This window comes from Lissotriton vulgaris, chromosome 10 (assembly GCF_964263255.1).
Source record: "Lissotriton vulgaris chromosome 10, aLisVul1.2, whole genome shotgun sequence".
Taxonomy (NCBI): domain Eukaryota; kingdom Metazoa; phylum Chordata; class Amphibia; order Caudata; family Salamandridae; genus Lissotriton; species Lissotriton vulgaris.
This window is the reverse complement of record NC_141698.1, coordinates 622603327-622630989: the sequence shown is the minus strand read 5'-3', so window position 1 is coordinate 622630989 and position 27663 is coordinate 622603327.

Sequence of the window (27663 nt, the reverse complement as noted above, 5' to 3'; positions counted from 1 at the left end):
GCTTGACCCTCTATCTGCACCCCCGTGATCCGGGGGTTTGGTCTGATCATGTGGAGGAGTGGTTCAAGGGCCAACAGGAAAAGCCCTGGTGAGAGGGGGCATCCCTGCCTTGTCCCTCTGCCTAGTGTGAATGTGTCCGATGTAGCTGCGTTCACCACCACTCGAGCCCGAGGGTTTTTGTAGAGGGCCATGATCATACCCCTGTACTTCTCGCCCAGTCCAAACTTGAGCATGCACTGGTTCAGGGACTCAGTATCAGACCTTACCTCCCGATTAAGCACTGACTGTGCCACAATAAAGACAATCTCTTTCTGATATAGCCCAGGCAGTTCGAGTGACATCTTTGTTCAGCGCCTTTAGATGAATGATGTATTTGGAGGTACAATTCCCCATCAATCTATCTCCGTTAATCCACTCTCACCTTCTTTGACTCATCACATTTCCCTAGGGGTGAAAACCAAGCAGGACTAGGTGACTGTGTCATCGTGAACTCTTGCTAGAGAAAGAACAACAATCAGGTGATCTAGTAAACGCTCCCACAACAGATCCATACAGCTCTGTAATTTCACCCACATGCAGTTTGCACTTTCAATTAATGGAATTTCAAACAAAGGGCAATGCAATTACACTTCTATGCACTTGTTACATCAGGAAATTAGGTCCCAATGATTGTACAATAGAGGCACAAGGGGAAGACGCAGAGAAACTGTCAGTCATATTGATTTACACATCCTTGGCTGTTTTCATTGAAATTCAGGGCAGAAGGCACTGCTTCGTTTGGTATTTATGAGGCATTTTCTCAAATCTGAGCTGTGTGATTGTTAGTCATAATGAGGCATTCAAATGTCGGCTATATAGCTAAAACGTGTGAGAAAGCATCGGGTTACAAATGCAGCCGACAAAAGTAAGGAGAACAGAAAATAATATTTGGAGGACAATTGCAGAACACATGCTGCAGAGCATTGACATCAGGATCCATTGAGTTAGCATGCCTGTTTCTTTTCAAATACTATTTTTTTATTTTATGCATTCACCAGCCAAGCATCAAATCACGCCAAAGTGCTGCATGGGATAGATTGGAGGACGAGGGGAAGAGGAGCATGTTTGTCAATTAGGGTAAGCCGGTTGTAGTCTTTGTTTCTTGATTTGGTGCTACTGCACTGCTCTTGGTACAAAGAGCTTAGGGACAAAAGTTAGAAAAGAAAATCAAATTAAGTAGTTCTCAAAGCACTCGTGCAAGGAATTATGTAGAGCAAATTTACAATTATCAAGGTTAGTAAATCTTGAGAAAAAGATCCAATTAGAGTGAATTTGACAATCTTGCACTGAGAATAAGATACCATTTTATTTCATGTTCATAATTTTCAATTGGAAATAGAGTATTTCATCAGTAATGTAGGCAGCCAGCAAGTGTTTCACTCAAGCAAATTATCGGCCATGAGTGTTTTTAAAGGCTGTACATTTAAAACTAACCAGCCGATAACTTTTTTTTAACATGGGCACAGCATTATGTTAATTACGTAGGTAGTGTTGCATTGAGCTGTTGCTTGATGAAAAACAAAATAAACACCACATGTTGACAGGTGTTTTTTGTTACCAAGTGTACATACTTTGAAACTGTGGTAGCTAAGACCACCTATGGTTGAGCTAAACTAATGGGTGCTCGTCTTTTTAACTAGCGTCCTTACATTTTTATGTTATGTTATGTTATGTTATTGGTGTTTTGTAAAGGGCATGAATCACCCGGGGGCATCTCAGCGCTACCTAGTCCAATTGCCGAGAACAACAAAGAGCCAAAGAGTGACATCAGTATAGGAAGGCTTTCAGGTGTTTCCTAAAGATCAGGTAAGATGGTGACTTTCGCAGAGCATCTGGTAGGGAGGTCCAGTATTTGGGGCCTACATATGAGAAAGCTCTACCTCCCAGGCGAGTCCGTTGAATGCATGGGATTGATAGGAGAGCCTTTCCGTTAGATCTTAGGTTACAGCATGATGTCAGTTTACAGAATTTATTTTGTAGGTACTTTGGGCCGATTTTCCTCATAGCTTTATAAACCAGACAACATATCTTGAAGAAGCATCTCTTTTTGACTGGCAGCCAATGTAGTTCCCTCAATAAAGGAAGAGATGGTGTGCCAGGGGGATGATTTAAGACCATCCGGGCGGCCGTATTTTGAATAACTTGGAGCTTTGCTAACTGCGTGTCCCCTACTTCTGCCAGCAAAGCGTTACCATAGTCCATCCGGCTGATTACTAAGGCCTGGACCACCGTCCTACGGTGGCTCAGGGGAAGGTATGGAATAATTTTCTGCAACAGCCGGAGGCTATAATAACAGGAGCTCATTATCTTGCTGACATTGTTCTTCATCGACAGGCTTTCATCCAACTGTATTTCCTAGGCTTTTTACTGAATCCGCGGGCGCTGGCACAGTGCCCAGCTCAGCCGGCCACCAGTCATCCAGAATCAGATCCTGTCTTTTTCCCAGAAACATTAGTTCTGTCTTTCCTGGGTTTAATTGGAGGCAGGTCTCTGCCATCCAATTTGCAATGGCCAGCATTCCTTGTGAGAAGAGTACTTTTTCCTCCGCCAGATTTCTCCCAATAGGGAAGATCAGTTGAGTGTCATCTGCATATGAGGCAACCTCAAACCCATACTGCCGTACTACTCCAGCTAGCGGGCCATATAAACATTGAAGAGGGTAGGGCTCAGGCATGAGCCCTGTGGAACCCCTCTCTCCAACAAAAACGTATGTGAAATTCAGAGGGCCATATGGGTTATCTATAATTTTTACTGTACGTTTTGCAGTTAGGTGGATGCTGAGCGTTGGGTCACTGTATCCCAGTTGTTTTGTTGCAGACATTCTGCTCAGGAACAGAACTATGCTTGGGACCGTTGAACATTAGTAGCTTGGGACTCAGTCACCATACCACCTGAGTACCATGAGCCCGAGTCTGACAAGCTATAGTGTCTCACTTGCTCTCCTACTCATATGAAGAGAGACAAGTGAATTGACACCCCTGAACACAACACTTTTGACCCTCTCAGGCATCGCGGTAACAGGACTCCCACCTTTCTCTCACTCACTCACTCGTACTTGTCCGCAATAAGATATGACATGAAGGATGTTTGAAATGTTTCTTTGACCCCTTTGGCACTCATGACGAGCTCAGCTCGTCATGAGGCACAGTGGAGCTGTGCTCATGACGAGCTGAGTTTGTCATAACCGCCGCGGAACACCCACGCGGGGATAATTCCCCTGCTGTGCTGGGCGTTCCATAACGTGGGCGGAGTTGTGATGAGCACAGCTCGTCCTGAGCACAGCTCCACTCTGCAGCATGACGAGCTCAGCTCATCACAAGCACCGCAGTGCCGCCCCCAGCACGCCGGGGAATTAGCCCTGCGCGGAAGGGGTTAAACTATTGTGCTCTATAATGCAGTACATATGCCACAATCAGAAAACAACTGCCTAGCAAAAATACCATCAGCGTTGTTTATAAATGATATAATATGAAAAGCCCTGCCATATTTTAAGACAGAATAGCTTAACCCCTCTTCACCTTCTACAGAAGCTAACTGATTATACAGCAAAGATCTCTGGGCTTAGTAGCGGATCCCGTACCTTAGCATACACAGATAAACATTCTACATCTCAGATACAGCCGTGATCTTCTCATCAGAAAATATCCGTCTCTCTCTCTCATTCTCTGTGACATTGCTGTTAATACCTATATGACAAGGTTCACATGTTCATAACCAACAGCTGAACCTCTGTGTTGTGTCTAGGTGCGAGTGCCTAGACAAAACACAAAATAACAAGGGACATTGTTGTTTGACCTTGTTTGCTGTTTAGACTAAATCCCAGGAAAGAACAGACCAAGAAAACATTTGCAGGTTCTGTGTAAAAATATAATGTGTCATAGAAGCAAACATGATTAAATAGTAGCGTATCTCTGGCCAGGCACAGAACAGTGTCCCGGTCCTGATAATTAAGGAACCTAACAATCACCGGCCTCGGAGTTGCACCCGGGGGTGGTCGTGCTGCAAGAGAACTATGGGCTCTCTCCACCGTCAGGTGCGCAGAGAATCCTTCTTTCCCAAACAGGTCAATGATGAGTTTTTCTATGAAATCCTCCATACGTCCTGTGTTGGTTGACTCCGCCAGGCCAAGGATTCTTACATTGTTCCTGGGTGTGCTTGCCTCCAAATCTTCATTTTGTCAGCTATTTTTTTCAGCAGCTTGTCCATGTGTGAGGCACGTTCGCTGGCAGCAGTAGCTCCGTCCTCCAAGTCTGAAATTCTGGCCTCTGCTTCTTTCAGTCTCCCATCATGTTGTTCCAATTTGAGCACCACGGAGTCTAGCCTGGAGGTCATGGTGTCCATTTTGGCATCAATCTACGTCAGGATCTGCTTCATGCTGAGGAGCAGGGTTTTCCAGTCCTCCTTGATGCTCTGCCGTCTCCATGTCCATTTGTTCGGTTGCTCCATTCCTGGGCGATCTCCGTGCCTCAAACGGGATTTTCGTTTGTTTTGTGTATGTCCGCCCCATCGTGTCTTGCAACTTCGCAGAGGGGGCCGTGGGCGAACGTGTTTTACTTACTGCAGGCGAGCGGTATGGCAGAAGAACAGGCAGTGTAGAATTCATGAGCAGATCTTGCCAAGGTAGCACGGGGATACAGTGTTCTATATGCTTTATCTTAAAGTTCACTGGCTCCCAGAGTTCCGAGGAAAAATACAGTTTCAGCAGTAGGAGTGATCTTAGGCAGCAAGCTCTTCCAAGCCTGGTGTTTCAAAATGGCAGCTATGTCTGTCTTGAGTTTGGGCTCAACACCGGCCTCCAGACTTCAGGCATTCAACTGTGGTGCACCCCTGAGGAGCAGCATGCAAGCAACAGAAAGGTGGTGGTTGTCGGGGATCCCCAAACCTCATTAATTATGATCAGTAGCACCTGCAATGAATCACAGGACCCCCTGCCAGGCACACAACAAGACGGAGAGCCTCCCCGGTTATACAGGTACAACTTCCGCCTGGCGCAGCACAGGATCAGCAATGGTGCTCCCCGCCAAAATGCACATGTTCCTCGGCTGCGGTCTGCTTGCACCTGGAGGGGCTGATGGCAGGACTCCTGTTTCGCACAGCCCCATTGGGTCTCCCTGCACTCCTCTCAAATGCTCCTGCTCAGGGCCCTTCACACTTGCTCGGCACTGGGGCTATTCTTTGGCCTGGGGAGGCGTACCACACTTCGCGCCTTCCCGGCACCATGGCTCACCATTCATGGGCAGCTGGGAAAGTTGGGGTGGGGCTTCCGTGGGCTCCTGAACTCGCCTCCGTCTTGCACCCGTACCACCACGCTCACTCCTCAGAGTGCGATGGGGCCCAAGCACACGTTTGCAGCCTCGGGCTCCCGCAGGATTTGTTGCCGCCTGAGGGCTCCAGACACCATCACCCCTCCTCGGCGTGAGAGCTGTCTGTGGTCTCTGGATGTCGTATGGACTGTTAGCTCCTGCGGAACACCACCGCAATGTTGTCTAGGAGGTTATCCCCTGCATTCCTGAGTTTGCAGGACTTTATTTCATGGCAGGATGGGACTTATGATGTTTATTTAGCCCGAACTTGTGAGAGCCTCACAAGCGCGCTGCCATCCTAGTCGGTCGCCACCTAGCGCCCGCATGAATGCAAAGTTCTATTTAAATTATTGTGAAGAGTAGCTATTTACTTGACAACCCAGAAAGTGCTTTAGGCCTCAAATGGTGTATGAAAAGTGGGATATAAATAACAAAACAGTGGAATAGTAAAAATGGAGTTCAATTGACCGCTGCGATGAGCAGAATAATGTTAGCAATATTCTCTCAAAAGGGCAAGCTCCACTGGAAAAAGGGTAACATGTAAGTGTTTTGTAAAGTGATGTTATTTAAACACTGGACCAGTTCTTCGTGGTGTTCAGTTTTTACCACAATTCGCGTCTGCTATATCCAACAGTTAAATATATACATAAGGACACCTGGAGAGAATCATTTTAGACTTTATTCTCTCAAAATTACAAACAGCACCAAAATGAAAGGACACTTATGCCACAACTTGACCCCCACGCCTCAACCCCAGGGTTATGTGATGAACTCCTATATAATACACCAATCAGCCTCCTACCTGGGTATTTGGCTGTTACAGGGATGCCAGCTGTTTCAATCAGGACCCATTGGCCACTGCAGTCTAATGTAATACACATCAAACGAAATCACGGTTTCCTTAGAAAATTTACATATGTGAACCCATGTGGAAACAATTTTCTTTGACTATCTGATAATAATTGAATTAGAAATTCTAATTAGCGCCTCAAAATCAACTGGCTCAAATACACCTCAAAGCATTTTGTTTGAATCCCACATTCTGGGCCCCTACTGAGGAATCAATAGAGCGAAATTCTATTAACTCTGAAATATGTACACCAATTGCCGCCCAGGAAAACAGTTTAGTTAAATAAATAATGGATACATATAATTGTTTCCAGATGAGCTGACATATTTTAGAAAGCAACATATAATTGATTAATTTGATTAACAGCTGCTTTACTTAATGATTTTATGGAGACTAAATATTATCTCTGGTTAGCTCCTGCAATATATTTTTCTAAAGAATATATGCACATAATTTAAGGCCTCAATGGGTTGTAAGCGGCATTTAATTGTATGCATTCTGAATTTCTTTATCTTCAATTCGTAGCAGACACAGGTTTTATCCCTTTTAGAAGTGTATGAACGTTTAGCAAGTGAAGCAGCTAAATGGATCCTGAGACCTATTTTCATTATCGGCTGCCTGCGCCGGGCCACTTCCTCCCTGTAGGTAAGTACTAAATAGTGCCTTTGTGCTAGAGCAATTTTCACTGGTGGTGCTGACCATCACGATCACCTCACTAAAGCCATAAGGGTTGTGAAAATTCCATTGGCAGCTTAAAGAGTATTTCAAAGAGGCCAAGCATATTTAGCAGTTGCTGTGTTTGGAGAGAATGATTTGATATGATATGATATAAAGGGTTTTATAACGCTCTCTATTACTAAAATAGTATCCTGGCGCGGAAGGTGAGGCAAATCCCGAGGAAGTTAGCGTAATTAGAGAGTAATACTAAACAGGTGAGTTTTCAGCCCCTTTTTAAAGGCCGTAATGGTCGGAGCAGCCCTAAGTTGGAAAGGGAGGGTATTCCAGGCCCTAGAGGCCCTGACCTAAATGGACTGGCCACCTAGTCGGGAGTGCTTAAATCTAGGCACAGTCATTTGACACTGATTGGCCGAACGGAGGCATCGATTAGGGATGTACAAGGCAAACCTCGTCCTCATATAGACAGGACCAGTCTGACGGACCGCGCGGAAAGCAAGAACAAGAGTTTTAAACATAATCCGGTGGGCCACCGGGAGCCAGTGGAGGTTGCGGAGACAAGGACGAACACGAGATCTCCTGGGCAATTTAAACAGAAGCCTTGCAGCCGCGTTTTGAATGACCTGGAGACGTTGAATCAGGTAAGCAGGTAGACCACAAAACAGACCGTTCGCGTAGTCGAGCCTAGAAAGTATTAGAGCACGCGAGACCGTCTCTTTAGCCTCTCTCGGGAGGAGGGGGAAAAACCTGCGTAGGGCTTTGAGAGTGGCAAAGCAAACCCCTGTGAGCTTTTAGGGCGAGGCCTGCGCCACTTCGTCAGAAGTGGGCGGAGTTTCGACGCCGTCTTGTAAGGGCTTGCAGAAAAGCAGTTGAAAAATGCCAGACATTCCATTATGCGCGAGAATTTTCATGGTGTTTTTGTGGCATATGCTTTGCAATAGATCCTGGCAAGGCTGTGTTATAGTAAGGCAGCACGCCATAGGCCGTAGGAATTTCTCAATGTAGAGTTCCTGCATATTGTGTGCGGTTACGCGCAGGGGAGCGCAATTAATTATCAATTACAGCTGTCAGGGGGCCGCGGTCATGGAATCCAGATGTTCTGGGCGCGTTCACCAGTCTGCAGTGAGTGGAGCGCGTTCGTGCTTGTTCTGTGTTCTCCTTCTACCAAAGACATTACTCGCGTTTCCTCTTTTCATGCAGATCTGGTTTTCTTTACTGACTACAGAAGTGTGGCTCAAGTGGTTGGAGCGGCAGACCCTGATGCAGAGGTCGGGCCCGGACCAGGGTTCAATTCCCCGCCTCGGCGGGTCTTGGGCTCAAAATTTCCCCGGACCTGACAATTCTCGCTTCGGTGCCTATTCCAATCATGGAGTCCCACTCTGTAACTCTGGGCAATAGCTTGCTTAATCTCCACAACGGCCCCTCGCAGCGGGATGCCTGGCTTTCACCTTGGGGATGCCCAGTAATGGGTTATCTCGCAGGGGAATACCAGGACGGGTTCCCTAAGCAAGCGCTGGGACGCTTTCGGGCAGCCATGCGCTCTACAAATCAAATTTCATTTCATTTCATTTCATTTACAGCTGTGTTTATATAGACGGTGGCTTCAGTTGTGCAGCAGGTGCAGTGGCACCAGTGTGGTGTAGCTATCATTAGTGGAGCAGGGGCAGTGGCACCAGTTTGGTGTAGCTATTATTAGTGCAGCAGGTGCAGTGGTACCAGTGTGTGGTAGCTACCATTGTGCAGTAGGTGCAGTGGCACCAGTGCGGTGTAGCTATCATTAGTGGAGCAGGTGCAGTGGTACCAGTGTGTGGTAGCTACCATTGTGCAGCAGGTGCAGTGGCACCAGTGTGGTGTAGCTATCATTAGTTGAGCAGGGGCAGTGGTGCCAGTGTGGTGTAGCTATTATTAGTGCAGCAGGTGCAGTGGTACCAGTGTGTGGTAGCTAGCATTGGTGGAGCAGGTGCAGTGGTAGTGTTGCTTAGCTATGATTGTGCAGCAGGTGCAGTGGCATCAGTGTGCGGTAGCTGCCATTGTGTAGCAGGTGCAGTGTTATCAGTGTTACTTAGCTATGATTGTGAAGCAGGTGCAGTGGCACCAGTGTGGCGTAGCTATCATTGGTGCAGCATGTGCAGTGGTACCGGTGTGTGGTAGCTACCATTGGTGGAGCAGGTGCAGTGGTAGTGTTGCTTAGCTATAATTGTGCAGTAGGTGCAGTGGCACCAGTGTATGGCATAGTTACCATTTGTGGAGCAGGTGCAGTGTTATCAGTGTTACTTAGCTATGATTGCACAGCAGGTGTAGTACCACCAGTGTGGCATAGCTACAATTGTGCAGCAGGTGCTGTCGCACCAGTGTGGCATAGCTACCCTAGTGCAGGAGGTGCAGTGGCACCACTGTGGCATAGCTACCATTGTGCAGCAGGTGCAGTGGCACCAGTGTGGTGTAAGTATCTTTGGTGGAGCAGGGGGAGTGGTACCAGCACTGGCACCAGTGTGGTATAGCTATCATTACTGGAGCAGGTGCAGTGGCACCAGTGTAGCGTAGCTACCATTGTGCAGTAGGTGCAGTGGCACTAGTGTGGCATAGTTATCATTAGTGGAGCAGGTGCAGTGGCACCAGTGTGGTATAGCTATCATTAGTGCAGCAGGTGCAGTGGCACCAGTGTGGCGTAGCAGGTGCAGGGGCAACAGTGCGGCGTAGGTACCATTATTCAGCAGGTGCAGTGACACCAGTGTGGTGTTGGTACCATTGCTGCAGTAGGTGCAGTGGCACCAGTGTGGCGTAGGTACCATTGCTGCAGCAGGTGCAGTGGCACCAGTGTGGTGTAGCTATCATTGTTGCAGCAGGTAGAGTGGCACCAGTGTGGCGTAGCTACCATTGCTGCAGCAAGTGCCGTGGCACCAGTGCGCCACATTGGTGTAACACACTCACTACCACACACTCACCCCCACAGACTCACCCCCACAGACTCACCACCACACACTCACCACTACACACACAACCACACACACAACAACACACCACTAGCCGTCAGTGCATGCTTTCACCAGGGCCAAACACCACCGGCCATCAATGCACGCTTTCACAAACCACAAACACCACCAGGCGTACAACACCAGCCGTCAGTGCATGCTTTTACAAGGCGCACTCACCAGCAATCGTCAGTGCACGCTTTCATCAAACACACACACCATCAGCCATCTGTGCATGCTTTTACCACTCACACACCCACCAGCCGTCAGTGCACCCTTCCACCAGGCGCACACACCTCCAGCCGACAGTGCACTCTTTTACCAAGCACACTCACCACCAGCCATCAGAGCACATTTTCTACAGGCAGTCACACACACCACCAGCCATCAGTGCACGCATCAATTGTTAACGCATCGACAATTAACTATTGTAGCAATCTCAGTATGGTACACTTTACTTTTAAACATATTCATGTAAAGCACAGCATGCCACCATTGCTACAATTCCAATCTAACCCACATAATTCCACTACACACCACATGCACACACTCCATAACACATGGCGAAAAGACATTGCCATTTACAATGCCATTAGCTCAAACTCAAATAAATCCGAGCCCGATTGCATTTCCAATGCTTGTTTAATATGGTCCTCAAACTTAAGGTCATTCCCAAACCAAACTCCAAGGTTTTTTGCAGGGCCACCGATAGATTTTGGACAAGGCAGATCACGAGGCCATAGAAGATCACTGAATTTATCAGGAAAGGAGCCATAGAAAAGAACCTCGGACTTGACTTGAATGCATTCATTTTGAACACATTTGCATACAGATATTGCTAAATGTGATGTGGTAATGTCTTTCCTAGATTGCATATGTTAAATTAAATTGTCCTGGGTAAAAGCTGACAGTGAGGGTTAGAAAGAAACAATAATGACCCCCCACCCCACATCCAGGAAAAACCCTCCCTAGAAGGGGGGGGGGGGTCATCAGTCAATCATTGTTCAATACCAAGCTCCCACTTTGTGATTTTGAGTTTTTAAAACAGTACATTGTTAATGTTTGCTGAACATGAGTCAAACTCGACATCGGCCATCCTAAAAACTTTTGTGCCTTTAGAGGAATCACCATGACTGCTGGTTCTATCATATCACAGTGATCTAAATTTGGCAGACGGTAGTACAACGGGACACCAGACCTAATTTCCTCCTCCTCGACCGAGCCAAACTGTCTGTACTTCACCCTTCAAACTTTAAATCTTGCTTTCAATATTCAGGCAGACAAAGAAATCAAGGAAAGGGATGAAGTGAATGGCAATGAGCTACTTCGGGAAACACCCATGCTAAACAAGCATTTGCAACGCAATTGGTCTAGCTTTTAGGACATTATATGTATGTAGCTATGCAAGCACATTAGCATGAGTGATAAACATCTAGTGTTCTTTAACATGGAGGGAAAGTAAGCACCAAACTACGCGACATGCCAGGTATGAGAACACCTGGAGAGAAATATTGCGTTTCAGAGGGAAATTGTATAGTCCAAAGCTCTGTTTTTAATATAAAATCAGGGCCTTCCGTGGTCATATCACTGAAATTACAAGATTTGGAGAAAAAAATGATTGTCTACTGGTGCTCCTGGAAGACAATTTCTATGGACTGGAATCTAGAGAATGCTAAAATGATTCTGGTATTTCACTGACCTCTGTTGGTCGAATTCCATCAAGAAAGTTAAATAGAGGCAGTTGTCAGATTTTTTATTTCTTTTTTTAAAAGAAAGTCCCTCAGCAGAAAGCAATTATGGTATTTTACTGACCTCTACTGGTTGTTTTCTATCAAGACAGTTACATAGAGGCAGTTGAACAAGCAGAAAGCAATTCTGGTATTTTACTGACCTCTCCTGGTTGTTTTCTATCAAGATAGTTAAATAGAGGCAGTTGAACAGAAAAAAGTCCCAGAGCGGAAGCAGACATGTCCTAGGGCTGATCTCCAGAGTCCACAAAGAACATATACATATAAGTATATACTAAAGTATATACAAGAGGTCTTGAATGCTCGACCTAAAAAAAAGTAAAAGGTCAGAATTTGAGGGAAAGCACGTGCACTGTCAGAGGGACTCCCACATTAATTGAAACACTGTGGATAAGGACTTAGTCCCCACCTCAACACACAATCAATTATTAAAAAAAGAAAAAAATTGAAAACATTAACATTATTTAAAACAACATTTTTTTTACAGTACTGCAGTGATCTGAACTTTTGCTTTATTCGCCCAATTTCCAGGTAATTAGTGCAATATTAACAATGGAACAGTCATGTCATTTTTGCTAAGAATTGACAATGATACAATCATGCACATATTTCTTAAATTTCCACAAGTGCACATTTGCCAAGTTTCCACAGTGCACTAACACAAGTGATTGTTACTTATCACTCACATTTACACACAAAGCATTACGAAAAGAAATGTATATACCAAAAGCATTGTGACACAGAAAGGCTCACAGGAAGGGACATGAATATAGGGAAACACAAAGGGTCACACAAAGACACTGTTAGTCACTGAGGCACCCATACAGGTACATACACATGTGGGCACCACCACACAGGCAGGCAGCATATGAAAAGAAACACACAAATAGTAGGGATACATGGACTAGATGAGGGGACTACAATGCCCAGGGGGCATCACAGCACTTTCCTGTCAGGAGGTGGTTTGCCCAGCTGTCATTGGCCCGTCAAACCCTCATAAGGGCTAACCGTAAATTTCACAGACCGTCCGTGATTTAGACCTCATGTCCGTTGTTCATGATGATCCCTTTTACAGATGCCTTTTGTCTGTAATTTTATTTTGGGCATTGAGGAACAGCACTATTCTGGGGCCACCTCAAACTCCTCCTCTGAGCATAAGAAAAGCCCCGCCTTCCTATTGTCATTTTGTACGCTGGCTGATTGTCACATACAGAATGACAATGGGCCTCCTCCAGCCTTGGTCTAGGGCAGGGCATTCTGTTTCAACAGTACATAAAGAAAAATGTTGCACTTCACCAGATGGAAGAAATATACTGAATCCAGTTCCTGAAAACAAGCCAGCGAAAGAAGGTTAAAAGAATAGTCCTTACTTGTTGTAGGTATATTGTGTGATATATCTGGATGCAATAACAGAAGTAGCAGAATACCAGTCGTGCAGCACACTATGCTAAGCACAGATTTTATATCTACTGTCTTTTAAGCCTCGTCCTTAATTACATTTGAGAGACCCCCAAGTTTTTTAAGCCCTGGAAACAACACCATGTCACCTCACCTCACCTCACCTCACATCCTGGCACAGTGCATCATGCATGACCCATGACAAGGCACTGGGGGGGAGCCACTACTGCTCGAAAAGCCAGGTCTTGAGGAGTCTTCTGAAGTTCAGCAGGTCTTGGGTCTTTCGTAGATGTGTGGGGAGGGTGTTCCAGGTCTTGGCGGCGAGGTGCGAGAATGACCTGCCGCCAGAGGTCACTCTTCGGATGCGGGGCGGTGGCAAGAGCGAAGCTGGCGGGTGGGGGTGTAGAAGCAGAGTCGTCTGTTGAGGTACGCTGGTCCAGTGTTGTGGGGTGCCTTGTGTGCGTGGGTGAGGAGCTTGAAGGTTATCCTCTTATTGACGAGGAGCCAGTGCAGATCTCTCAGGGGGGGTGTGATGTGGCTGCTGCAAGGGATGTCGAGGATCAGGTGTGCAGAGGCATTCTGAATGCGTTGAAGTCATTTCAGGAGTTTGGCCAAGGCTCCTGCATAGAGGGCATTTATGTAGTCCAACCTGCTGTTGACAAGGGCCTCAGTGACCGTTCTCCTTGTTTCAATGGGGATCCACTTGTAGATCTTGCGGAGCATGCGGAGGGTGTAGAAGCATGAGAGGACAAGACGGCGTTGACCTGCTTTGACATGAAGAGAGTAGAGTCAAGGATGAACCCTAGGTTGCGTGCGTGGTCGGTGGGTGTTGGAGCTGTTCCCAGTGCGGCCAGCCACCAGGAGTCATCCCAGGCCGAGGCGGTGGAGCAGAGGATGAGGACTTCTGTCTTGTCCGAGTTTAGCTTCAGTCGGCTGTTCCTCAACCACTCGGCGCTGGCTTTCTTTCCTTCGTGGAGGTTGGTTTTGGCAGTGTGAGGGTCCTTGGTGAGGGAGAGGATCAGCTGGGTGTCGTTGATGTAGGAGATGAGGTTGAGGTCGTGCATTTGGGCGACATGGGCGAGTTGTGCCATGTAGATGTTAAACAGCGTAGGGCTGAGGGATGAGCCTTGGTGTAGACCGCAAATGATCTTGGTGGCTTTGGAGCAGAAAGGGGGAGGTGGATTCTCTGTGTTCTGCTGGAGAGGAAGGAGGTGGTCCAGTCCTTCTCTTGGATCCCGGCATCGTGGAGGTGTGTGCGTGGCAGACCATGTCGAAGGCGGCTGACAGGTCCAGGAGGATGGAGCAGCAGTTTCTCCGTTGTCGAGCAGGGCTCTGATGTCATCGGTGGCGGCGATGAGGGCAGTTTCAGTGATGTGGTTGCTGTGGAACCCAGACTGGGACAGGTCCAGGATGCTGTTCTCCTCTAGGTAGCCGTTCAGTTGTTTCTTGACAGTCTTCTCGATTACCTTCACCAGGAACAGGAGCAGGGAGATGGGCCGGACGTTCTTGAGGGCCTTGGGGTCCACCTTGGGTTTCTTGTGTAAGGCGTTGATTTCAGCGTGCTTCCAGCTCTCCGGGAATGTTGCTGTCTCGATGGAGATGTTGATGGCTTTCCGGAGATGGGGTGCGATGGTGGTGCTGGCTTTGTTAAAGATGTGGTGTGGGCATGGGTCTGACGGAGATCCGGAGTGGATTGTGCTCATGATTATGATGGTGTTGTCATTTTTGTTGGTCCAGGAGATCAGGCTGTTGGTGCGAGTGGTTGTCCTGGGGGCGGAGGTCTCAGTGGTTGTCAGGGTGGTTGTGGCATTGAAGCTGTCATGGATGTCTGCGATCTTGCGATGCAAGACGGTGGCAAGCGAGTCTCACAGGTCTTGCGAAGGTGAGATGTCATTGGTGTTGGAGCCGGGGTTGGAGAGTTCCTTCACGATATTGAAAAGCTCTTTGCAGTTGTGTGCATTGTTGTCTAGGCGGTCCTTGAAGGAAGCCCTTTTGGCGGATCTGATGAGGTGATGGTGTTTGCGGGTGGCGTTCTTGTGGGCTGAGTAGCTGTCCGGTGTTCGTTCACGGTGCCATTTCTTCTCTAGCTTTTGGCAGGTTTGCTTGAAGGCCTGGAGGTCTTCAGTGAACCAGCTGGCGTTCTTGCTTCTGGGGCTATTGGAGGGTATTTTGATCAGGGCAAGGGTGTTGGCGCAGTCATCAATCCAGTGTCTGAGGCTGTGGGCGGCGGTGTTGGGGACGGTGGGGTAGGCGGGTGGGCTTTGGGTGAGGGTGGTGGTTAGCTGGTCTTCGGTGACTTTGTTCCAGCAGCGGTGAGTGATCTGTTGGGTGTGGTGGTGCGTGGTGGTTTTCCAGAAGGTGAAGTGAATGCAGCATGGTCGGTCCAGTGGAGTTCAGTGGTGTGGTTGAAGGAGATGTGGGAGCTTGGGGAAGAAGGGATGGCTAAGTTAAAGGGGGATAGAAAGAGAAAGAGAGGATGGATGGATGAGTGAAAGTATGGATGAATGAGTGAAAGTAAGGGTGAAGAGCTGGAAGAAAGGATGGATGGATGAGTGGAATGGTTAATGTATGGGAAAATGGACAGATGAGTGACTGGGTGAATAGATGAAAGGATAAGTAAGTGAAAGGATAGCTGGATGGGTGAAAGGATAAATGGTTGGATGGATAAGTAAATGGATGGATGGGTGGAAGTATTTATGGATGAGTGAAAGGATAGATGGGGTGAAAGGGCGGATGAATGGATGGATGATGGATGCATGAATGAAAGGGTGGAGGGAGAGATGGATGAGTGAAATGATGGATGGAAGGATAGCTGACGGATAGGTTTGAAAATGGTTGAATAGGTTTGGATATGGATGGGCAAACCGATGGAAGAACGGAATGAATAGTAAATGACTGAATAATGGATGAAAGAATGAATGGATGCCACAGCCCGGGTGATTTAATCCACCATCCCAAACTGACACATGATGTCAGACAGCAGGCGCTCGACTCTGCATTGAAATGCTCCTTCTACCTGCCAAAAAGCAGAAACAAATTTCCTGGAACAGCTCTGTGGTACCACAAGCCACGTTCCGCTGTTGTGCCGCTGGGCAGCGCTGCATCTATGCCACTGGGAAACAGTGCAGCAGACCTACTCCTGCCCGAGGCTATGAGAGATGCATGAGGGTACAGCTCCATGCAGCCCCTCTGCAGGGAAAGGCAGGCAAGACAACATAACTAAGTATGGGTGAAATTTGCGTCCGCGAATTCGCACGAAAGCAAATTCGCGGTCCGCAAAATCCGCGAATTTGTGCGAACTTGCAATTTTTTTTATTTTGGAGTGTTCGCTGGGGTTTTTTTCAGCGTGGCTACCGCGAACTTACCCATGCGGTCGTTTTGGGTGTGGCCATCTTGTTAGCGGGAGGAAAACAACTCGGCAAACTCAGAATCAAGGTAAGTCAACGCAGCGCGCGCGACATTGTACTTTTGAAGCGCGAACAAGCAAAAAAAATTCACAAACTTGCGAATTGCGGATCATTTGGCAACTTCACGCGATTTGCGGATCGCGAAATTGCCAAAAATCTGCAAATTTTGCGAGCGGAACAAATTTTCAGCCCATGCTTAAACATAACCTGCACTTGCAGACAACAGCACTAATGTGACTTGAGACCCTTCCACCACAATTTGTTTTTCCTTTAAAATTTTGCACCCCTAAGAATATTGTGCCGAGGGCAACTGCTCCTGTGGCCCGCCCATGCTACATCTGACTAACACCTTGTAGCCCTCAATGTCTTAAGTAACATTTCTTATACATTGACTTTCACATTTATGAGTCATTGTCTCTATATAATATGTTTATTATGTAACGCACTCCGACACCCTGCCGTACATACTTCGGACGAGTATCACTGTAAAATAAATGAAATATACATGAGAGAGGGTCTATGTGAAGATGAGGAGCACCAATAGAGGTTGGTAGCAAGGCCGGACTGGTCGTTCCTGCATTGAGCATATCCCTGGGAGACTGAAAGGGGGGGCGGTTTTGTTACTGGGGGATGGCACTTCTAAAGTTCCTTGTATATTCAGCAGTTTTCAGCCAACAATAAACTTATCACAATAACTCTGGTGACTAATGGACCTGCTGGAGACAGATGGGAGTTTTGCTTACGGACAGTGTTGAATCTTCAAAGTTAGCACAGAAGGTTAATATGCCTTCTGCAAAGACTGTGTACAATGCATATCAAAGAACAATATTTTATGTGCAGAGCAAAGTGGGTTACTGCTTTTGTCACTGAGATTCTTTTGTCACTGTGCAGTTCATAAGTAACATACGTAATCTAGCACAGTAAGCTATGAACTGCCGTCAAAGAGCTGTATACAAGCTGCATGGTACAGGTTACACAGATATGTTTTCTTCCCAGTTTTTTCATTAGCCTAATGTTGCTAAAAAATGTTTATTTGTGTAGAAATACATTCTTATCAGTGAAGTCAAAGCTAACTACTGTGTTATGTTATTAATCATGAGTTTGATATCCTTCAGATCAAGCACTCTTACAAAATGTCTACCAGTATAGGTGATGTGCATCCTTCACCTTGTAGTCCCCGTTGCCGTATGTAACATTTTCTATACACTTATTTTACACATTTATGATTCATTGCCTCTGTATGTGTGTCTGATGTAAAATGCTCTCACACCCTTCACCAGTATGAGAGAAGCTGTAAAACAGAATAAATTCATGTGAGAGAGAGGCACTGTTGGTGATAGTGAGGGAATCATTGAATAGTCCCATCAAAGATTAGTGTATCCTGGTGCACAATAAAGTAATCATTTACTATGATTTAGAAGCTGATACAATTGAAATATAATGACAAATGTGTTGTGAAATGTATCATGTTTTCCCAAATTATCTTGGGAGTGGGAAAACAGAGACTGCAAGCTGTGAATTTGTTTGAAGCACACATCTTTTAAATATCTGCAAATGAACTGTGAAAATGTTTCAAAATATATCAGCAGTTAGGAAACCACAAACAAACAACTTGTTTTTAATTCAGAAGTGTGCTAGAAACAGAGTTTTAATAGGATCAAGACACTTCACTTGGTGATGTTCAAATGATACATATTTGCCTAAACCACATTTCCACACATTAATACATGGGCGCTATATAGATTTATCAGTAAAACTGCATGTTGGCATTTTGCTTCCATTAAATAAGAAAGGGTTCTGAATGTGAATGACAGTGTATGTAGTTTCTAGTCTGTAGCACACTTCTGTGCATCAATGAGCATCTGCAGTGTACAGCTCACAGAAATGAAACAGCCCAAGCAGTATACTATTTCCAATATGCAGGTAAAATAAGGAGGGCTAATATATCACTAGCCACTAGTGAGATCATTATACAGTAATGTCAACTCCTATCTAACCGCTCTGACCCACAAAAATACCATAACGCTCAGAAGTGTGCGGCCAATTATAGCTCATGCAGGCTTGTTAATATCTCCCTTTTGCTGCTTAATGCTCTTACCCTCACACAAGACCTGTCCGCTATGGGTCTTATCCATTACTCAGTACTGTAACAGCCCACATGCAAGTCATCACCAGCTGAACAGAAATGGAATGCCTGAAGCGATCTGACACATAAAACTGGTCACTCGGAGGACTGCACTCTAGTCCAGCACAGCAGGTCCCAATTAGCTACATCCTATGCGTGCTGCTTTACATCTCACAATGGCACTGATGTGTCTGTAAATCTTACCTTTTGTCCTGAAGTTTTGTCCTGAATTTCGACCCTTTGTTCTGAATGTTTACACTCACTGTCCTGAATTTGCACACATGCCAGTTTGGTCACCCAGGCTAACATATTCCCACACCATGGGACGGACAGACCAGACGCAGGACTACAATTCTACGGGGCATCGCAGCATTTTCCTGCCAGAAGGCAGCTTGCCCAGCTGTCACTGACCCTTTAAATCCTCATAAGGGCTAACATCTTCCCACACCATGGGAAGCATGGTCACTGACCAGATGCGGGGACTACAATGCCCAGGGGGCATCGCAGCACTCTCCAGCCAGACGGCGCTTTGCCCAGCTGTCACTGGCCCTTTAAAACCTCATAAGGGCTAACATCTTCCTGCAGCGCAGGACACACCCAGGTCAAGGGCTGGCCCACCCAAGCCAGGATAAGGCAGGGCCAAATCCCTTGGTGCCAGTTCGGGATTTCAGATGACGCCCCAATCAAGGGAACCGCTTCAATTCAAGTTACTGTATCCTTTGCATCCCTCTCATCATGTTCGTCTCAGTTTAACTGGCAGTGGAACTTGTTTATCTATTTCCATTCTCATGCTATGGGCAAAAGGAATGCAACAACCAGCCTCTCAGGCATTTCCACGCAACATTACCACTCCAAACTTCCTACAAATGCAGCCACAAATTGCACAGTTGATGACATTGATATTTTAATCGATTAAGAGGTTAGCTTATTAAAAACTAATTCCACGAGCACAGACTAAGTGTCTAATTGGGAAAGGTGGCAGAACTATTTAAAAAGAAGCCAAAGCCATCTAAAGACCGTACCATTGGGGTTGTCCACCAACTAATAAGCAACTCTCTCTAGCTGAATTCCAAAAACATCTGTCTTCCATCTATACTGACAGCGGGCTTACACACTCTATTCCTAATGTTGAATATTTGAATACGTATGAAGTTCTGCATCCTGATTCTCCCTCTGCTATTCAATCTCAAATGCCTACATAGCCTATTCCCCCTACTTCTCCTGTGTCAGGTCTTATTCCAGCAACACTGAAAGATGCAGTTAGTTTAAGGAAAATACTGAGAGATGGAATCCAGGACCTGCAATGGGAGATGTTGTGACCATCCTTGCCAAACTGGGGGCAATTTTACTAATCTTGCGGAGCCGTCCACTTGGGCTTCAAGCTCTTCTGCTACTACTTCAACATACAAGGTGGCTGTGAAACTCTTCCCAGAGGGCTTCCCAGAAGACTAGTAGGGGGCTATGGAATGTTTGTGCATCCTTGTCCCCTGCATATTAACCACACAGATTCATCAACACCCTCATCCCAGCATCCTTCCAGATATCCTGTCAAACTGCACATGCCACTTACCAGACCCCAGGTTTTCTTCTATTCAAACCGCAAGTTCCCGACAAACTACATATCGAATAACTCCAAATAAGTCACAACTCCTGCGGTGTTGAAACACTTTGCATCCACAAATGGGTCACACTGTCTTCATGCTAAAGGTTCCCAAATTATCTCCTGGCTCAATGGAAGATAGAGCCTCTCTGAATAATAAGGTCCTTCTTTGGGTCAGAGATGTCAGACAATACTATTCAATTGTGTACTTGGATATTCTCAATGTGAAAAACTTTTCAATTCAGGTGGACGAATGGGACCGCATTGAACAAAAGATTTGGTAGAGGGTTGATAGAACTGGCTATTTCTGGTTGGCTAAGGCTGACGCCAAAGCCAGGCAGAAAACACCATTCTAGTCAGGGCAAGGGAGTCACACGCCAAGATAACCCCTGCTCACCCCCTTGGTAGCTTGGCACGAGCAGACAGGCTTATCCCAGAGGCAATGTGTAAAGCATTTGCGCCAGCACACAACAGCAACAACATCCTAGGCACACTACAAAAGGAACTCCACACAAGGTTATATTAAAATAACTACTGTATTGTCAAAACACATCAGATAGAAATCACACATGTACATTGTGCCAACTGGCACGGGCAATATTCACAAGGGATTATTTACACCAGGACAGGGCCACATGGGCCACTGTCAGAATCAGCACCTAGTAGAAATAGCACTTCTAGAACTTAGAATAAGTATAGCACAAAATAACAGTTATAAATCACAACCAGTAACTACTGATAACAGAAAAGTACCACCTACGCAACCCTAACCACCTTAGGAGAATGTCACGCAGGGAACCAGGACCTTACCAGGACCACCTGTACTAAAAAGAACAGCCACCTAAGTATCACAATACAGTTAGGGGTATAAGCAAGAACACATTACACATGATGCATCACAACATTCAGAGGTGTAGGCAAGGAAAACACATGATGCATAAAACATACATTCAGCAGTGTCATAACAAGGCACATGATGCATCAAAAACACATTCAGAGGTGCAGGGAAGGAAAAACACATGATGCATAAAACATTCAGAGGTGTAAGGGAAGGAAAACACATGATGCATAAAAACATTCAGAGGTGTAGGTAAGACACATAATGCATAAAACACATTCAGAGGTATCACAAGAAAACACATGATGCATAAAAACATTCAGAGGTGTAGGTAAGACACATAATGCATAAAACACATTCAGAGGTGTCACAGGCATAATGGCATAGCACATTACGCATTACTCACATTTGGGCCTACCCAGTAAAAACTACAGTAGGCAATCTCTCACTAGTCTAAACACATCAGACTTTCCCCCTAAGCATTACTCACATTTAGGGGCCTAACTCACATAGTGAAATAAACTCTCACTAGCATAAACCTCCATAGGTAAACTAACCTCATAATCACATTGCGCAAACATCACCTTAGCAATTACTATCAAAAACATAGAAATCACATTGCGCAGAAATCACATACCAGCCCCCTGGCCAACTGGCCATCCAACAAGGGGACTCAAAAAGCCCTGTGTCCGCTTCCTGTTCCGCAAAATGGCTGCACTTCTGCTTCCGTCCAGCGGCCCAGCCCACAGTCAGGCGGGCAGCGGACGCGGCGGAGGCGGCAATCCTCGAACGCGGCTCGACCCGCGTGAATTTAAAAAACTTGCGGGCAAAGTCGCGGGGTGGGCACCCGTGCAAGTTTAAACAAGCACAGGCACCGCCATCACGCGGGGTGGCACCCACGATTCCTCATAAACCCCAAGTCATAATGCAGGGTGGGCACCTGCCTGGAACACAAAGCGCTCTCAAGCGCTTAGGGGTAAAATCAAGTGCTCCCAGGCGCTAGTGAAACATAGAGCGCTCTCCAGCACTAGGGACCAAAAGGAAGCGCTCCCAAGGCGCTAGAAGGACAGATGAAGCGCTCCCAGGTGCTATAATAGCAGACAAAGCGCTTCCAGGTGCTGTAGGCTATAATAAGCCTTGGCAAAAGCAAGAAAAAGTTTCCAGGAGTCTGCAAGCAGGGGACCACAGACAAAGGTCCCCAGGGAAAGTCCATCAGTCTCCAAGTCCATCAGGTATCCAGGGGCTGGGCAGGGCCCAGGGAGGCAAGCCTTCCCCTGGGCTCAAGCAGCAGCATGCTCCTGGCAGGATTCAAGTCAGAAACAAGAACATTTTCAGAGTGTCACAGCACCCTTTTTATACCCAACATCTTTTGTCTAAAGGGTGCAGGCAGTGTGAGAACTATCTAGAACTGGTTATAGGGAATTCCTTTCACTGGCCAGGCTAGGGACAGGGGGTGGAGCCAGCATTGTGTGGGGAAAACCCAGACCCATTCAGGACCCTCAAACCAGACGGTCAATTCACAAGCAGGCCCAGGCTCACTCCTCCCCTCACATCAGCATGCTAAACACTCCATTCACCACCGGGGCAGACCCTCCCAGACTCTTGGAGCCAGGCTCACCAGCCAGCCTCAGCCAATCACACGCCAGACACAAATTACCCAAATATGCCAACTTCTAAAAGTGGCACTTCTACACAAGACACCTTCATGCCGCATATATCATTACGCAGCATTCAATCTCACGAGTTCGCACATACCAAACTCGACCCTGCACTCCCCACACATCAGGAACTACCATGGGCATACATATTCCCCATTCATTCCTATGGGAGGGCAGGTCACTCACCACACATACACAGAGAGCTCACGCACTTTACACTGTACCACAGTGAAAAAGTGCGCAGAGGCCTAAAATCACCACCACCAGGTTCCAGAAACAGGCTAGGAAAAAGCAAAAAGTCTCGGGGTGAACCTGCCAAAAGGGCCGGGTCCAACACAACCCCCTTCCAACCAAAACGCAGGGTAGACCAATCACTCCACTGATGGGCTTCCTTGCTTCGGGGGACAAAACACGGACCCGGACCCGCACGGCAGGGACACCCTCCGGTTTTTCGCCACTCCGAACCCACATGGTTATCTCCAAACCAGAACTCTCTGACCCAACTAGGATACCCCACTGGTACTCTCTAGCGGCCCATGGCCAGTACCAGGCCCTAGGCCATCCAAATATCACAGGTCCTAACCAATCCACAGAGTGGGGGGCAGTAACCCCTGGCACACAATAGCCATTCTCCACTCTTCCTCTCAGTGTAGCTACAACTACCACTGATCCTTCAACCTAGGGACCACACCCTCAGGCTGACCAGAGGTCACGGGCAAAAAGGCCCCACCCTACCTCTACTTCTGGGTTTCCGCACCCTTACAGGGAAGCACTCACCAGAACACAATTCTCCTACCAGATCAGGACCTCACTCCATCACTGGTCTACCACCTAGAAACTATTCCACTTCTGAGGTACAAAGCACACAGCACAGTTCCTCTTGAAGCAGGTGGGGGGGACACAGTACACAGCAAAGTCCCCTTTCCTCTACCTTAGTGGAAACAACAAACTGCAGGTGAGCCCCAGATCACACAGCAAGGGCAGCCCCCTCAGTCTCTTCAGCTGATCCACTTTGGTAGAGATTCCTCTTGACCTGGAAGCTTCCTAATCTCCCAACCTAGGATCTAAACCCTCAGGTTGCACCGGGGTCAAAAGTACACCGTCCCTCTGCACCCCCTTCCAGAGTTCTGTACCCTCCACTTAGGAGCGGTACCCCTCAACACCAGGACCGCCGGAGTTCTGGTTACAGACACTACCCGTCCTCTAGACACAGGAAGATCCTCCTCAAATGACCGGTAAGTACAGCCCAGACCCCTGACCTGGCGCTCCCTTAGGGAACCCTCCAGGCCCTGAGATAGGGTTTCGGGCCAACGTGGGACACACCGTCCCACACTCACTCCGCCTCCACTGAGACAGGACGTGAGCCCCTACACCCCTACCATCCTACTGGGACCTAGCTGGGCCACACATGAACCTCTTCCCCTACACAGGATCATCAGATACACAAGCCACTACTTTTAGATTCACACCCCAGTGCCTCTGCAAGACATCTCGCACACCGCCAGACGTCCACCTTCTTATCCAGTGCCTCTGCAGGACCTCCTGCACACCACTAGAGGAACACCTCCTGTGCAAGCTCCTTAAAAAAAACCTCACACCAACTCCTCCAGTTCAACACACCACTCATCCCCACACTCCCCTTCCAGATTGGTGAGACAGTTCCTCACTGCCCCTGACTCTCAACCTGTACCCCTCTTACTGAGCAACAGGCACCATACTCTGGGAACTGGGAATGGGACTTCACGCACTGGACATATATAAGCTGCCACCACTGGATCCTACCATACTGGGGAATCCAGACACACACACTACACTCAGGCGATAACCACCCTCCTGAGCTAGTCATTTCTCCTCCACACTCCCTCTCTTCCATCTACCCACACAGGGACAGGAACTGGGATTGGGCACTGGACCCAGCAAGGCATTCCTAATCTATGGGAACCTCCCCCTCTACTGGCGACCCGCCCTGTCATTTTCTCTCATCTGCCACTAAACATAAAGCGCAGGAACACATTTGAAAATGACACTCTTGAGGAAAAAAATTAATCAAAAACAATAATCCCAAACATGTGACTATCTATAAACTGCAGAGTTTTGTAATGTAGCCAGCTGTCGCTGTGGCACTGCGCAAACACAAGTCCTAATCCACACCTCTGACCAACAATGTTAGAACTGGCTATTTCTGGTTGGCTAAGGCTGACGCCAAAGCTAGGCAGAAACCAACATTCTAGTCAGGGCAAGGGAGTCACACGCCAAGATAACCCCTGCTCACTCCCTGGTACCTTGCCTCCGAGTTTAGCCTTACTGCTCGTGCCAAGCTACCAGGGGATGAGCAGGGGTTATCTTGGCGTGTGACTCCCTTGCCCTGACTAGAATGGTGGTTTCTGTCTAGCTTTGGCGTCAGCCTTAGCCAACCAGAAATAGCCAGTTCTAACAAGGGTCTAATCTCTTTGGATTTGCCTACTACCCCCGTAGGGTCTAATATTTGTTCCAAGCTGAGGCCCTCTGTGGCCATCAAGAATAGCAGGGTATGAGGAGGAATGATGGATTTGCCTGTAGTGGAACAGGGTCCATCAGGGGATCATAAGCTGGACCTATCACAATCTCTCCTGTTGACAGCAGCTTGGCTGTTGGTGATTGACTACCTACTTCTTCCATTTTATCTGCCACTATCTCCTCCTCTGCCGCACAGTCCATCAATATAGCAAGATCTAAAAACATCCCCTTTATAAAAGCGGGAAGCAATAATCTTTCTGTACTTCTCCAGGGCCATGTTTCAACTATTCTATCCGACTATTATAGGATGGGCTGCCACCTGACCGTAATCTTGCGCCCATGCAAAAGTTCCATTTGAATGCAAAGTGTTAGCTAGAATATAGCAGGAAGCAAGTATAAATTGGTGGAAATAGACTAGGGCTGTTCGTTGGAGAGATTTCAGATCTGTGTCCTCCAAGAGACCCGGGCAGTTGACAAGATGGATAAACAGAGTTTACACCACATTAAAAGTATTATTGAAGCTCTTCTCTCCAAAGAAGGGAGGCTCTCTGGAGGTGTAGTTATATTGATGAAAACATTTCTTGACTGTTCAGTGAAGGTTATTGCCACTGATTCACTCGACCTGTTTGTCCTTAAACTGACCCCGAATCAAAGGACCCCCTATATTTTGATGAATATTCAAAACAGGTCCTTTCCCTTCAGTAAACCATCTCAAACTCTGGAAATTTTGAATTTACTTCTAGAAGTCTGTGAGACTGGCCATCATATGGTATTTTCAGGTGACTTTAATGGCAGATTTGAGCATTACCAACCCGTCCTCGGCCTGACTCGGCTAGAGGTTGAATGCTGAAGAATTCCATCATACCCTTTCCTCAAAAAGAATCTTAGTACGCACTTCACTGCTCTTCACAAAGCTGATATGGTTGTCAAGCCAAGCCAACTTTTAAGAGGTGGGGAATCACACTACTAATATCAATTATATACTTCTTGACATTTGGATTTGGCTTGAGTTGATTGATATGGAGGTCTTGATTCGTCATGAAAGTGACGAATTTCACCTTGTACTCACAATAGAGGGGAAAAAAAATTAAGGATACCTCGTGCCCTGGACCATTAGTCTCCAAAGCAATAGCCTTGACCAGCAACAGGCGTAATGTAAGATATGTATTACTCTTAATAAAGATTTATGATACAGTTCATAGTGCACTTTTAACATTAAAAAATCAGTCCTGTACTCCTTCACAAGATAATGGTCACTCGTGATATTTTGTTTGCAAATTTCAGATCATTTTTTGTGAGAGAGGTTATATCTCGTAAGTATACTCCTTAAACATATGAATAAGCATTGCAGAGTGGTGAAAACAGATTTGATAAAAGTCCTAATAAGTAACGTGAGGTCGGGTATTATATGACCTAGATAGGATTGTACCAAGGCAATTAAGACCAGCAAGGCTCAGTGGGAGGTCAAGACCAGTAAGACCTGATAAAAGCAGCAAAGGGGAAGGATTCTAGGTTGTTCTGGCACTAGGTTACTCATAACAATCATACGGACAAAGCCCACCAAGAATGTCACATTCCTGAGTGGGAATGGGGTAAACATTTCAAGCCCTTTATGCAGAAACTCTGTTGGGGGAAGTATTTACAGCCCTGGGTCTCCACCTACAAACAGGGTAATAGAGGAGGAGAATGTTTTTTTTACTGTTGAAGAAACTCAACACGCTGAATGAGCAGAAAGTGGGGCACGCCCCAGGGCTTAACAGAATCCCTTTGGACATGTTTTGTTCCGAACCTCAGATTTGGGGTTCTTACATTAACATTCTGTCAAATGCAATTGCAATTGCCGCAGGTGCCTATACGCAACTCATGAAGATGGGCAGAAATGTCCCCATTTAAAAAAAAAGGCTCAAGGCAAGACCCAGGCAATTATTTTCCCATAAGCCTTATTGACAACATACAAAACATTACAGTAAACAACTTTTTTTTTTTTTGAAAAACTTTATTGACAAGTAGACGTAGAAGTTATTTTCGTCATTTTCGCTGTTTGCATCTGTTACATATTGTCTCATTATGTCTGGATAGATGGTTAAATCACAGGACAGATTGGTGTTCAAGATTAATTTACATAACGTATAAAGAGGAAAGAATTGCATATAATTCCTTACAGAATCGCATAGATCAACATTCCATACTCAGATCCAGTTTGTATTTCGCCCACCTATTAAAAACTGCAGTTAGTTCTCAGTGATTTCTACGTATGGGAGGAAAATGATTTCTACAAAAAACTTAACTAATGTCATCACCACCGTAGAAAGTTGTACCCTTTCATAGACAGGTGTCATCCACTGCACAGAGCCCATACATTCGTTCAGAGTTTACAGTTGCCGCTCCCTCCACCCCCTCACAAATCAGAGTGTCTCACATCAGTCCGTCCCCCTTAATCGTCTTCCTCCTCTGACTCCAGGTCTTCATCCTCCGGCAACGGGTCACATGGTTCTCCCCTATATTTATTCCACGGTGTCCATACTTTATTCCATTTACGCGGACAGGCCCGCAA